The 14,319-nt window shown below is 54.5% G+C and overlaps 2 protein-coding genes and 1 long non-coding RNA gene across 3 annotated transcripts in view; 1 reads left to right on the top strand and 2 right to left on the bottom strand.

Annotated features, from left to right (window-relative positions):
* Positions 1 to 14,319, bottom strand: part of GALNT13 (polypeptide N-acetylgalactosaminyltransferase 13) — a 308,398-nt gene that overhangs the window by 238,482 nt on the left and 55,597 nt on the right. The window lies entirely within an intron of this gene.
* KCNJ3 (potassium inwardly rectifying channel subfamily J member 3) overlaps positions 1 to 14,319 on the bottom strand; it is a 29,574-nt gene that overhangs the window by 6,680 nt on the left and 8,575 nt on the right. The gene's annotated exons all lie outside the window — the stretch shown is intronic.
* On the top strand, positions 6,132 to 11,958 carry LOC135309283 (uncharacterized). The gene is made up of 3 exons (XR_010369594.1): positions 6,132 to 6,304; positions 7,566 to 7,819; positions 11,712 to 11,958. It is a non-coding gene; the product is annotated as an uncharacterized LOC135309283 (long non-coding RNA).

Here is a 14,319-nt window from a genome sequence, read left to right as displayed (position 1 = left end):
GGGTCCTAACAGCCACAAAAAGTGTCCTAGCACTGGGAGGAAGAGGCATTTCCAGCAGGAATTCCTGGCCAAAAGGCACAAATATCCTTCTTTTTGTCAGGTTTTTACCTTTTCCCTTAGGAAGAGTTCCTGCCCTGCAGGAAAAATCCCCGGAGCTGAGCCAGGGGCTCCTCCCTGTGCATTCTGGGGGGAAGATCTGCCTTAAACCTGCAGCTTACCTGTAAAACCTCCAAAACACCAGAGAAAATTAATCACACAGCAAACTTTGACGAGTTTCTGATAACTGAGCTAATTCAGAACTGTAATTTAAGGCCCGTGAAGGGAAGAGCAAAGCCTGACTGGGATTTGATAGAAAGACCCACAACTCTTACCCTCTGCTGTTGTAGGGCTGAGGGAGGACTTGCTGCTGCAGGGAAAGGATTCCCACAGCAACCTCTCCCTTCCAGGAGTGCAGGGAAATGATGGAATCTCGGGGGGCAGAGGGGAAATCAGGGATCAGCCCATGCCAGCCCTGCCATGGGCAGGGACACCATCCCAGGCTGCTCCAAGCCCCATCCTGGGAGGATTCCAGGGATCCAGGGGCAGCCAGCTTTGCTCCAAACACAGGGACAGCAGCTGGTTCATGAATGGTAAATGGACAAATGGTTCATCCCATTTATCTGAGGAAAAACTGATAAAGGGGATAACTGATAAAGGGAATAGATGGGATAACTGATAAATGGGATAAATGGGATAACTGATAAAGGGGATAAATGGGATAACTGATAAATGGGATAAATGGGATAACTGATAAAGGGGATAAATGGGATAACTGATAAAGGGAATAATTGATAAAGGGGATAAATGGAATAACTGATAAATGGGATAAATGGGATAACTGATAAAGGGGATATCCTGATGTTCACACCTGGAATGGTGACAGACAGCTGAGATCTGCAGTCAGCCAGAAAATGGGGGCACATTGGGAATTGGCAATTCCTGGCTGGGAGGATGCTGAGGCATTTTTTTAAATAAAACCAATTTTGGTTAAAGATAAAAAAGCACAGCATTTCCTGCAATGGAAGACACAAAATGTGTCCTAAAGGTACCAACCACAAAACCTCTTTATGAATCCATAAAATTCCCAGAATTGTTTGGGTTGGAAGATGATTAAAGACCCATCTAACTCCAACCCCCGGGCAGGGACACCTTCCATTATCCCAAGCCCTGTCCAGCCTGGCCTTGGGCACTTCCAGGGATCCAGGGGCAGCCCCAGCTGCTCTGGGAATTTGAATCCCTGGGAATTCCAGCACACAGAGATTTAACACGTGAAGTCTGTGTGCAAAAGGGAGCCAAGATGATCTCCAAGATCCCTTCCAACCCAAACCATTCCACCACCCCATGTCAGACATGGTTTTATCCCAAACTCTTCATTTCTCCTCACCCTGGGGAGCGATCCAGGCTCCTGCCCTGCTCCCCAGCTCAGCCACGTTGTTTATCTCCATTCCATAAATACCTCCTGTGTTATCCCACTGTCCTCCTGGAGCATTCCTGACATTTAAACAGAGCCATGACACCAAAGGCATTTTCCTTATCAGCCAGGCCTCTTCCAGGGGCACATTTTAATCCTCACAGCCCCAGATTTCCCTGGCACCCTCAGCAGCTCATCCTGCTCTTTGCCAGACCATCCTTAGCCCAAATCAGGGCAGGTTTCCAAAATCCCACGGAAGCAGCACAGGAAAGCACGTCCTGCTCCTGCTCCTGCTCCCACATGCAGGGATGCAATGGGCTGCTGGTAGGTCGGGAATCTCCTTTTGTTGGTACCAAAAAAAAAGAGGGGAAAAACAAAAGTTTGGCAGCCTCCAGGGCTGGAGCAGGGCTGTCCATCCTTTTGGAAAAGCAGAGGCAGGAGCAGTTATCTGGATCAAACATCCAATAACACACACTCCACGCAATAATTAATCCTGGCTGAGAATCTGCCCTGCTATTTTTATCCTCTCCTGATGATTATTTTTTTTTAATCCCAAGCCCGGGCTCCGCTCCTCTTCCCTGCGGCCGGAATGCGTCAGGGCCCGTCGCAGCCCCTGCAGCTCCTTCCCCGGAGCAGGTTCCTTCCCCAGAGCCATCTGCCGCCCTCCCAGGCTTGCATCACTCCCTCCCACCCGCCCGGACTGAGTCAGCAGCACCAGAAGGGCAGCACTCCACTCCCTGCTCCACGCAGCTCCCGCTGGGAGCACGGGGAGGGCAGGGGAAAGGGATGGGAATGGGAATGCAAATGGATCCCCCTCTCCTTGGGTGGGGTACTCCCAGGGACGTGGGTAAAGTGGGGTTTGAAGACTGGAACTGCCCATCCATGCCCTGGAAAAGCGCAGTGATGCTCTCCAGAGCTCCCCTCAGCCCCAAGCATGCCAGATTTATCCTGACAGCACAGCCCTGTGGAAACATTCCTTATGCTGAACAGAGAATCCCTGGCTGGTTTGGGTTGGAAGAGAAATTAAGGATTATCCCAATCCACCCCTGCCATGTCAGGGACACCTTCCACTGTCCCAGGCTGCTCCCAGCCCCATCCAACCTGGCCTGGGGCACTGCCAGGGATCCAGGGCAGCCCCAGCTGCTCTGGGCACCTGTGCCAGGAAAAAACTCCTTCCTGGAAAGGGACTGTCCAGCCTGGCAGTCCCCATCCCTGGAGGAATTCCAAAGCCCTGTGGATGTGGGGACATGGGGCAGTGGTGGCCTGGGCAGGGCCGGGGAATGATGGACTCCATTGTCTCACAAGGATTTTCCTTAAAAAAAAACCAAAAAACAAACAACAACAACAAAAAAAACCACCCAACAAAAAAACCCCAAACAAACAAACAAAACCAAAACAAAACAAAAGAGCTGGTTCTGCTTTTCATGGAGTTAGGGCTCAAAGTGCAGCTGGAAACGAGGGGTTTCATTTGTAGCTTGGTGGGAAGAGCCACGGGGAGAAAGGAATGTTCTGTTAAATCCCAGGAGACTGGTGGAGGTCACAGCACCTGAGGGAAGTCTGGGGACCAGTGAGAAAAGAGGGTAAAAAAAAGGTATTTACAATAATTCCTGCTCTCCAGACGAGGACCATTTTGATGGTGAGGCTGAGCCAGCCCTCCCTCCCCTGTCACAGCCACTCCTCCAAACACCCACCCGGCCATATGGCTGAGCACCAAAATAGAGCTTCCCTCTGCAGCCCCAAAAACACCCCGAGGGATCCAGAGACGCCTTCCTGGGTGGAAAATCCAGCTCTCCTCACGTGCAAAGGGACAGTTTCCTGGGGTGGGACACAGAGCATTGCTGGGCTCCAGGATCTGGGGACATTCCCTGGGTGCTGCCAGAGGGACCTGCTCCACGCCAGCATCCCTGCCTGCAGCCACCCATGGAAAAAGGATGGCTGGGAGACTGATTTAAATAGAACAGAAAGTCAGCAGCCACCTTCTGAGCTGAAAATAATCTGTGTCAGCGTCAGGGCTGGTACAGGGAGGGATCATCTGCCTCTGATTGTCCAGAGAAGCTCTGGAATCCCCTCTGGAGGTACCCTGGGACAGGGGAAGGTGTCTGTCCCTGCTGGGTGAGCTTTAGGGCCCCTTTCCACCCAAACCACTCTGGGATTCCATGATTGACTGAAGTGTTTGGGAATGACCCCTCGGGATTTAGTGCTGCTGGTTTAGCACAGGGATTGATTTGCTGAGTGCCTTAAAACATTGAACATTTTGGGGACATCAGTGCATGCCCAGAGCTGCTTCCAACACAGCTGCTCTGCAATTCCTGCTCCTCCCTGCAACCTCAGCTTGGCAAGGAATTCAAGGGGAGACCCCCAAATCCATCATGGGAGAGGGGAAACAGCCAGAGCTGTGCCAGAGAGGGCTGGGATGGAGATCAGGGCAAGGCTCTTCCCCAGAGGGTGCTGGCACTGCCCAGGCTCCCCAGGGAATGGGCACATTCCCAAGAGCTCCAGAGGGTTTGGACAGCGCTCCCAGGGGTGCTCAGGGTGGGATTTTGGGGTGTCTGGGCAGGGACAGGAGCTGGATCTGTGATCCTCCCAGCTCTGACACTCCACAATTCTCTGCAAACCTCACTCAGCATCTCCTCAGGGGACCCCATTGCTCAAAACTCCTGGAGAACACGGGCTGCACCCCTGTGCTCCCAGGGCTGGATCCAGAGCCTGCAAAAGGGGATCAGCAGCCCTGGCAATCCCAAACCTTCTGTTCTGAGGGATCCTTCTGCTCCTCTGTGCCCACACAGCTGCTGAGGCTGTGTTGAGCAGCTTTCCCAGCTCCTCACCTGCATCCATCTGTCTGGCACTGGGAACATCCCAGTTGCCATTCCCAGGCTGGAACAGCTCCTGTCCTGTGCCCCAGGGCCGTGCACAGCTGGAACACCCAAACTAAACACGGATTGTGGCACGGAGGGAGGGGCTGGCAAACATCCCTGCCTCACACCAGGGGCACACAGACTCCCAGGAAAGGGAGGATCAGCCCTGTGGGAATGGAGCTGGGGCTGCAAGAGGCTCTTCAGGAACCCACACGCTCCTTGCTGGGCCACAGATATACAGATATATGCAAATGTCATGGAATGACAGACTCCCAGGGTGGCTGGGGTTGGGAAGGACAGTAAATCCCATCCCATCCCACGGGCAGGGACACCTCCCAGTATCCCAGCTTGCTCCAGCCTGGCCTGGAACACTCCCAGGGATGGGGCAGTTCCCCCTTCCCCTGCAGTGAGCAGAGATCTCACTGGGACCTCCCCAACTTGGAAAACCTTCTCCCCTAGGAAAAAACTCCCAGACAGCATCTCCACATCCTCAGCAATTCCACGCTGGATTGTCCCCCTTGGTGACACATTTCCTGACCCCCCTGGTGCTCAACACCTCCCAGCTGCTCCTGCATCCGCAGCAGCATCCTCAGACCCTTCCCAGAGGAGAGCCAGCATCCCAGAACACCTGGGAGAACAATCCCTGAACCCCACAGGCTGCAGAGGCAGAGGAGGCTCTGAGCTCGGGGGTGCTGCTCCCTCCCTGTGTGCCTTAGATCCGAGGGAGGCACAGGGAATGCTTCCTGCAGCGTGGGCAGCAGGGAGGGAGGGAGGGGATGCCGGGCCCACCCGCAGCCAGGGGAGGTTAATTAGGGCCCCATCCCTGGGATGTGATGTCATCCAGCAGGCTTGTTATTCCCAGGAGGATCAATCTGCCACATCCAGCCCGAGCTGCACAAATACCCACGTGCCTGCCAGGGGTTTCTAATTTTACATCCAAGCCCTGCCTGCCGTGCCCATCGTGCTGATTTAGCTCTCCCCAGGCTGGCTTAAAAGCCTCCGAGTCTGGAGCATTTTTGCCATTTTAGGGAAAACGATGCCTTTTATTTCCTGCAGGTTTCAGCAGCGTTTGGAGTTTATGGCATTGGCAGTTCTGGCCAGGGCTCTTTGCCTTTTCCCATCCCACACGTCAGGGCACTGCTTGGCTTCCAGGGAAAGTCCTGGTGGGCTGCAGGGGTGCTGCTACACCTTCATGGGATCCCAGCCTGGTTTGAGTGGGAAGGGACCTGAAACCCCATCCCATCCCACCCTGCCATGGCAGTGACACCTCCCAGCTGTCCCAGGCTGCTCCAGCCTGGCACTGGGCACTGCCAGGGATCCAGGGCCATCCATGGAATGACCTGTGCCAGGGCTTGCCCACCCTCCCAGCCAGGAATTCCCAATTCCCCATGTCCCACCCATCCCTGCCCTCTGGCTGTGGGAGCCATTCCTGGTCCCAGGTCCCTCTCCAGCTCTCCTGGAGCTCCTTCTCATCTCTGGACGTGTCCAAGGCCAGGCTGCACAGGACTTGGAGCACCCTGGGATGGTGCAAAGGCTCAGGGGTGGTCTGGGATGGGCTCCAAGTTCCCTTCCCACCCACCCAGCCTGAAATTCTGTCATTTACACTCCTAAAGCTCTCTGAGGAGGAGCCACTGCTGCTCGTTCTCCCCACCCTTTCCCACCCCCATCGTTCCCAGGTGCCCAGTTTGGGATGAGCAGGGAGGAGGCCCCAGAGCAGGAAGCCACAGCCCCCCCACCATCCCAAAGGGCATTCCAAAGGGAATTCGCTTTGCAGCAGCACCCCGGAGCCCCCCAAACCCGGCTGCCCCACAGCACAGCTGGCCCAGACCCACCTTCAGCAGCGCTGGAATGGTGGATCCCACTCCCTGGAAACCATTAATTGTTTTGTTTGTGTTGTCGGGGCTCTCGGGCTGATCTGCTCAGCGCTAATGAGCCATTAACTCCCAATTAGGAGCAGAGCTCTAATTCCAGGCAGTTCTGCTGATGAATTAATTACCAGGTGAGCTCAGCCTCAGAGCCCCAGCACCCAGGGAATGGCATTCCCTAAACACAGCTCCTGGAGACACCAACATGAAACCCCAGGCTGGGCTGGGTGGGAAGGGATCTCAAATCCCATCCCATCCACCCCTGCCATGGCAGGGACACCTGCCACCATCCCAGGCTGCTCCAGCCTGGCCTTGGACATGTCCAGGGATCCAGGGCAGCCCCAGCTGCTCTGGCAATCCCAGCCCAGCCAGGAATTCCCAGTTCCCAATGTCCCACCCATCCCTGCCCCCTGGCAGTGGGAGCCATTCCCTGGCTCCTGTCCCTCCATCCTTGTCCCCAGTCCCTCTGCAGCTCTCCTGGAGCCCCTGCAGGCCCTGCCAGGGGCTCTGAGCTCTGCCTGGAGCCTTCCCTTCTCCAGGGGAGCATTCCCAGCTCGGTTCCAGAGGGTTCCAGCCCTGCAGCAGCTCCAGGTCCCTCTGATGTGGGAGCCCAGGGCTGGGGCAGCTCTGCAGGTGGGCTCTCACCTGAGCACAGGGGCAGAATCCCCCCTTTCCCGCAGGTCCCAGACTCCAGAGGCACCTGGACCCCCTGATCCAGTGCCCTGCTCCTGGAGCCCCATCCCAGGTTTGGTGTGAAATCCTGAAATCCCAGCACAGGGGCTGAGCCCGCTCTGCTGGGAGCGCTGGGATTTGCTCATCTCCTGCTCCGTGTGTCCAGGAGCTCCAGAGAGTCCCTGAGGCTGGAGAACAAGGACATGGAGCCTGTAATAAATACTGCAATTAGAGGAGGGAGCTGTTCCCAGCATCCCCAGGGCCTCTCCCGGGGCTGGAACGGCACAGGCAGTTCCAAACCTTTGGAGCCCCGTGGCGCTCACTAACGGGCTTGGTTTGGGCTCCAGATGGACTCAGAGCAGCACGATGACCGTCCCTGGGTGCCTCCAGGGGCAGCTCAGTGAGCAATAAAAGGGGACAGCCTCTGTCTCTGTTCCCCAGGAAGGCTGCTGGGACCAGCCAGGAGCGGGCAGGGCTGCAGCCCCTCAGCCCTTCCTCCTGCCCTGCTCCCCAAACCCCCCCAAAACCCCACAAAACCCCCCCAAACCCAGCCTGGAGCACAGGGAAGGGAGGCAGGAGCAGCCCCCAGCCCTCCAGGCTCTCTCCAGCCCCAGCACAGCTTTTCCCTCCATGAATTCCCAATTCCTGCTGACATTTTTGATGACTCTCCTGGAATGTCCCAGCATTTTACCCACGCCAGGCCTCTCCCCCTTCTCCTGCCAGGCACTTTTATCATCACGGAGCTCACAGCAGCCTCGCTGCAGCTTGGATTGTGTAACACGCCGGGAGCTTCTCTCCTAAACCTGACCTTCAATCCAGCCCAGAACCCGCAGCAGGCACAAAGCAGGGCCTAAACCTGCTGGTTTGTGTCACCCTAAACTGGGAGCACCCAGCTGGGACAAACCCACTGCAAAGGGTCAGACAGGGAAAACAGCCAGGCCAGGCCAGGGTTATTCCCTTAGGGCGAGAACCAGGAGGTGTGGATCTTTGGGAAGGGCTGGGGTGGGATGGGAGAGAGGGGCTGGGAGGGAAATGGGGCTAGGAAGGGGCTGGGGAATCCCTGAGGGAGCCGGGAAGGGGCTGGGGAATCCCTGAGGGAGCCGGGAAGGGGCTGGGGAATCCCTGAGGGAGCCGGGAAGGGGCTGGGGAATCCCTGAGGGAGCTGGGAAGGGGCTGGGGAATCCCTGAGGGAGCCGGGAAGGGGCTGCAGAATCCCTGAGGGAGCCGGGAAGGGGCTGGGGAATCCCTGAGGGAGCCGGGAAGGGGCTGGGGAATCCCTGAGGGAGCCGGGAAGGGGCTGGGGAATCCCTGAGGGAGCCGGGAAGGGGCTGGGGAATCCCTGAGGGAGCCGGGAAGGGGCTGGGGAATCCCTGAGGGAGCCGGGAAGGGGCTGGGGAATCCCTGAGGGAGCCGGGAAGGGGCTGGGGAATCCCTGAGGGAGCCGGGAAGGGGCTGGGGAATCCCTGAGGGAGCCGGGAAGGGGCTGGGGAATCCCTGAGGGAGCCGGGAAGGGGCTGCAGAATCCCTGAGGGAGCCGGGAAGGGGCTGGGGAATCCCTGAGGGAGCCGGGAAGGGGCTGGGGAATCCCTGAGGGAGCCGGGAAGGGGCTGCAGAATCCCTGAGGGAGCTGGGAAGGGGCTGGGGAATCCCTGAGGGAGCCGGGAAGGGGCTGCAGAATCCCTGAGGGAGCTGGGAAGGGGCTGGGGAATCCCTGAGGGAGCCGGGAAGGGGCTCAGCCTGGAGCACAGGAGGATCCCCAGGGATCTTTTCCCTCTCTGGAATTCCCTGCCAGGAGGGCACAGCCGGGGGTCGGGCTCTGCTCCCAGGGAACAGGGACAGGAGCAGAGGGAACGGCCTCAGGCTGGCCCAGGGCAGCTCAGGGGGGATTTTGGGGAAATTCCTTCAGGAAAAGGTGCTCAGGTGCAGTCCCCATCCCCGCAGGGTTTTTTGTGCCACTCACCCCACAGCACATCCCACTTCCCAGAGAATTCCAGGGGTTCAAAACCCCCAAAAGGCAGAAGAAACCCAGAGTTAATCACGAGGAGAGCTCAGGGGTTTGTGCCTTCCCAAAAGGAGACATCGAGTGTGGCTGCTCAGGGATTGCAACCACTACCCTTGGAAGGCCAGTTCAGCTGGAATCACGGAATTCCAGAAGGGTTTAGGCTGGAAAAGCCCCTCAGAGCATTGAGTCCAGCCATCCCCAGCACTGCCCAGGCCACCCTGCCCCGTGTCCCCAGTGCCACATGCACAGGGCTGTGAACCCCCCCAGGGATGGGGACTTGTGCTAGGCCTGCACAGCCCTACCCAGAATAAATGTTCCCAAATATCCATCCTAAACCTCCCCTGGTGCCATTTAAGGCCATTCCCAAGCCACAGTCCCTCAGGAGAGCGAGCCTGTGAGGAAGCAGCTGGGAGGGAGCTGGAATATTTCACACGTTGTGCAGAGCTGGAAATAAAGAATAATAAACACCAAAATATCCAGGTAGAGGAACAGGTATCCATGGAAAAGCCAGCTGGGCGTTCCTGGCAGGGCTGGAGCAGCACATCTGCCCGAGGCACGGGCCCTGCTGCAGATTATTGAAACAATAAATAAATAACACCGAGGAGGGATCAGTGGGCTGCTGACAAAAACCTCTGACAGCAGCATCCATAACCCACTGAGGGCAAATATCCAGGGAAAGCTGCACTGCCAGAGGATCCAGGAGGTAAACAAGGAGTGGGAAGCAGTTGCTACAGAGAAAAAATGGCTCGGATTTCAACACAGTGAAGGATTCAAGGAGCCATGCCTGACAAGGACAGGAGGGAATAGCTTAAAATGGAAGGATTTAGGTTGATTTAGGTGGGATATTGGGAAGGAATTCCTGGCTGGGAAGGTGGGCAGGCCCTGGCACACATTCCCAGGGCAGCTGTGGCTGCCCCTGGATCCCTGGCAGTGCCCAAGGCCAGGCTGGGTGACCTGGGATGGTGGGATGAGTGGAATGGGATGGGATTTGAAGTCCTTCCATCCCAAACCATTCCAGGATCCTGTGAACCAGCAGCACTTGAGCAGCGAGGGTTTTACCTGTCCATGAATTTCTCCAGGAGGAGCAGTCTGGGGCTATATTTAGCCAGCATCCCACACCCCAGCGCTCCAGGAACAACTCCAGCCCTCTGCCTTCCCCTTTCCCACCATTCCCAAACCTCCCTCCAGCTGCAGCAGGACAGCGCCCTGGATCAGGAGCTGGATCTTCCCCCAGCTCAGACAGCAGAGCCACAGCAGAGCCACAGCAGAGATGGAGTTTTGGTGCTCCCAAACGATCCAGCCCAGCCTCCCACAGCAATCCCAGAACAACGTGGCTCCACGGGAGCCTGCTGCTCCAGAGGCTGTGGGAGCAGCAGCTCAGCACACGCAGGCTGCTCGAGCAGAAGGAATCCTGGCTGATCAAGCGTGAGCAGGGAGTTTTGGCAGAGCTTGTTGGGGGAGAGGGAACAGGAAAACCATACAAATATGATTGCCTGGCAAAAGATTCTGAGAATATGGAAACCATAAATGAGATTGAAATGGAAGCAAGCTTTGAGATGCCTTAGCTACTGAACAACTGGGAAACACTGGCATGGCTGGCTGAAGGTAATGCCCTTTTGATGGAACAATCCCCTCTGCTGCAGACAGGCCCAGGGGTCACAGCAGACCCTGCTGGCTGGGCAGAGGGGCCCAAAGAGCAGTTTTTAGGGTTTAAAATGTAACACGGTATGGTAATGTAATGATTCTTATAGAATATATATATATATTATAGAATAGATATAGAATACATATTCTATATATTCTATATATAGAATATATGTATTATAGAATATATATAGAATATATCAAATATATATAGAATATAGAACATATAGAGAATATATAGAATATATATAACTATATATATAATATATATTCTATATATAGAATTTTTTTAAAAATTTGTATGCAGATGCTATAGGATTTGTATCTTGTATTAGATTGGTTAGTGAGAATTAGAATATTCAGCACAGAAGAAGATTTATGTTACTGTAATGGGAACTTCACTTTTTTTTTTTTTTTACTCTTCCTCTCTCTCTCTCTTCCTTTTTTCCATGCTGTTTCCTCCTTTCTCTTTACCTCTCTCCCTCTCTGGGGCCTGCTCCGAGCTGGCTGGCAGCTCCCTGCACCCAATAAACCCCAAGTTCCAAAACTTGGCTTCAGAGATCTCTGGGTCTCATCCATCCTGACTGTCCTACCCCCCTCATTCCTACACTGGGATCATCCATGGGGAAGGGAAAGGGGAAAAAGGGGAAAAAGGGGAAAAAGGGGAAAAAGGGGAAAAAGGGGAAAAAGGGGAAAAAGGGGAAAAAGGGGAAAAAGGGGAAAAAGGGGAAAAAGGGGAAAAAGGGGAAAAAGGGGAAAAAGGGGAAAAAGGGGAAAAAGGGGAAAAAGGGGAAAAAGGGGAAAAAGGGGAAAAAGGGGAAAAAGGGGAAAAAGGGGAAAGGGAAGCTCCTGCCCGGCTCTGGGTCAGAATCACCCCCAGTTCCCTCTCCTGGGGCTCCAAAGGGATCTCAGGGAGAAGAGGAGGGAGCAGGAAGGCCTGCTGCAGGGAGATGGGGGATTTGGCTGCCTCAGGCAGGAGGAGGGAGTGTTATCCAAGATAAAAGTTATGTAAGGGATGGATCCCAGGATCCCCGACTGCTCTGGCTTGGCAGAGACCCTAAATCCCACCCCATTCCAGCCTGCCATGGCAGGGACACCCCCACTGTCCCGGGACACCTCCAGGGATTTGTTGTTCCCAAACTCCCCTCTCCCACCAGACACTTCCCTGCATTTTCCCAGCACATTCCCCCCTTTCCTCAGCTTTAAAAATCCCCTTTTCCCAGCCCAGCAGCTCCAGGGGGGCAGAAGGAAGCTGGAGCTGAAGGTCCCAATCCCAGGAAATCCCGGCTCTGCCAGGCCAAACGTGTTTGTCCACGTGACCAAAAAATATTGGATTTTCCACTGACGGATTTCCTATAACGGCAGCACTGGGAAAAGATCTGCGGGATGTTCGGCCCCGAGAGTTTTAAAGAAATATTTTACCATGCTCGGGCTGTGCTTAAAAGTATTTAAAATAAAATAAATGCAATTTCAAAGCTACTGCCAATATGTGAAGTGCTGAATCCTCTTTTCCTATCACCCTCCCATCCAACACACAAAAAATCCCAAAATCTGAATGCAAAGATAAAATACCCCACAGATAAATTGACCTTTAAATGTCCCTTCCAACCCAAACCATTCCAGAATTCCCATATTTTATGTTCCACCTTTAAAGTTGCTGAATTTGTGTTGAGGTTTCTCACTGACCCCGAGAACAGACATCCAAAAGAATCCCATTTCAAATGGCATTATCAGAATCCCGGTAACTTTCAGATCTGTCCCAGCTCTTTGTTCCCTCAAGTTGCTGCATTCCGAGCTCATCCCCATGGATCTCAGAGAACCCTTCCCGTGCTTCCAGAATTCCAGTTTTTTCATGGTTTTAAAAGCAAAACCAGAGGAAAAGGCCTTTGATGCCATCCCTATTTCTTTAATTAAAAAGCCTGGCAGGCTCTGGTGCTCTTCAATCAGCAAATCACGGGAAGAGGTTTCCAAAATAAATTTAATGAGTTTGGAATACGAATGCACAAACCATTCCTGCAGGGTTTTGTCTGCTTCAGATTCCTATTAATGGCTCATTTTTTCAGGAATTTCAGCAGCTTATCAATAAATTGCAGGATAACACACCATTATAAAGGGTTACATAATCCCAAACACATCCAGAGGCAAATCCCAGCAGGAAAATCCAGGATGGAAGTCAAACTCTCCACAGGAACGGCACCAGGAAGCTCTGCTGACAACAGAGCTTCCAATTCTGCATCCCAGCAACGGGAAATGAGGACAAAAGGTTTGGAAAATAAACCCTTGGAATGCTCTGCCCAATTCCAGGTTATCCTGGTAATGGGGGGGTGGAAGGGATATCCAAAATAACCCGGAATGATCAGCACTGACCCTCAGGAATCGTCTCCAGCTCCGTGTCCATGGGAGCATCTCCACTGGGAAAGGCTCCAAAGTGGGGACAACCTGGGACAGCTCCAGGGATTTGCTGTTCCCAAACTCTCCTCTCCCACCAGACACTTCCCTGCATTTTCCCAGCACATTCCCCCTTTTCCCCAGCTTTAAAAATCCCCTTTTCCCGCAAAAAAAATGGGAACAAAAAATTTAGAGTCTCTGTCACAAAAAATGGGAACAATCCCAGTGCCAGAGAGGGGCTCCTCCAGCTCCTGGGGGCTGGGACAGGGAGGAACTCCCCATGCAGGAGTTTTAGGTCATGGAATCATGGAATGGTTTGGGTTGAAGGGACCTTAAATCCCATCCCATCCCTGACACCTCCCACCATCCCAGTGTCCAGCCTGGCCTCGGGCACTGCCAGGGATCCAGGGGCAGCCCCAGCAAATCTGGGAATTCCATGCCAGCCCTCCCCACCCTCCCAGCCAGGAATTCCTTCCCAATATCCATCCGAATATTCTCTTTTTTACTTAAAACCGACCCAAGGAATCACCTCCAGCATCCCGGGCCGGGACCCCTCCTGTGGCTCCTAAAAAATCCCTCAGAGGAGACACATCCCTAAACACATTCCTGGCTGGAATCTGGGGAGGGAAGGAGAGCTCAGCTCAGCCCTGCTGCTCTCCCCACAGAATTCCAGCAAGGATCAGGAGGTCTAAGGGAATTCCAGGAAGGATCAGGAGCTCCAAGGGAATTCCGGGAAGGATCAGGAGCTCCCAGCTTCCCTCCTCCCTGCAGGAATTGGCTGGATCCACTTCCCACGCCTTTTCCCCAGAGAGCCCAAAGCCTGGGACCAGGGAGGGTGAGGACAGCAGGGAGGGATGTGGATGTTTCCCAGAATCCCAGCTGCACTGAGGAGCAGCACACGAGCTCCATCCAGGCAGGATGGGCCCTCTGGGAGCTGTTCCGGGAGGGAAGGCGCTGGGAAGGGGGATTTCCACCGGCCAGGTGGGACGGAGCAGCAGGAACATCCCACTGCACTCATCTCCCAGACCCCTCAGTGCCTCTGCAGGCAGGCACAGCCAGGTGTGCTGGGAACATTCCCTGTTAGCCAAACCCCCCTGGGCTGGAGCTGATCAAAGGCAGGGATTAGAGCAGGGAAGGAAGTTCAAGGGAAAAATTCCTCCCGGGCTGCAGCCAACCAGGAGGCTGCAAATCCACGGGAAAAGAGAGAGGTGCCTGAAACCACGGATATTCACACTCCTAAATCCCTGTTTATTATAATATCAGAGGGAGAAACACCCAGCACTTGTGATCCTGGTTGTAATCTGGGAGGGATTTGCAGCACAGGGAGATGGGGGAGGAATGGAATGGGAATCACCTGGGGAATGGGAAGGAAACTGGATCCTTCAGTGATTAAAGGAAGGAAAGTTAACAGGGAAAAGTTCCTCACAAGCACCTGCTGGAGCC

Source organism: Passer domesticus, chromosome 10 (assembly GCF_036417665.1).
Source record: "Passer domesticus isolate bPasDom1 chromosome 10, bPasDom1.hap1, whole genome shotgun sequence".
Lineage (NCBI taxonomy): Eukaryota > Metazoa > Chordata > Aves > Passeriformes > Passeridae > Passer > Passer domesticus.
This window is presented reverse-complemented; position numbering and strand designations above follow the sequence as displayed.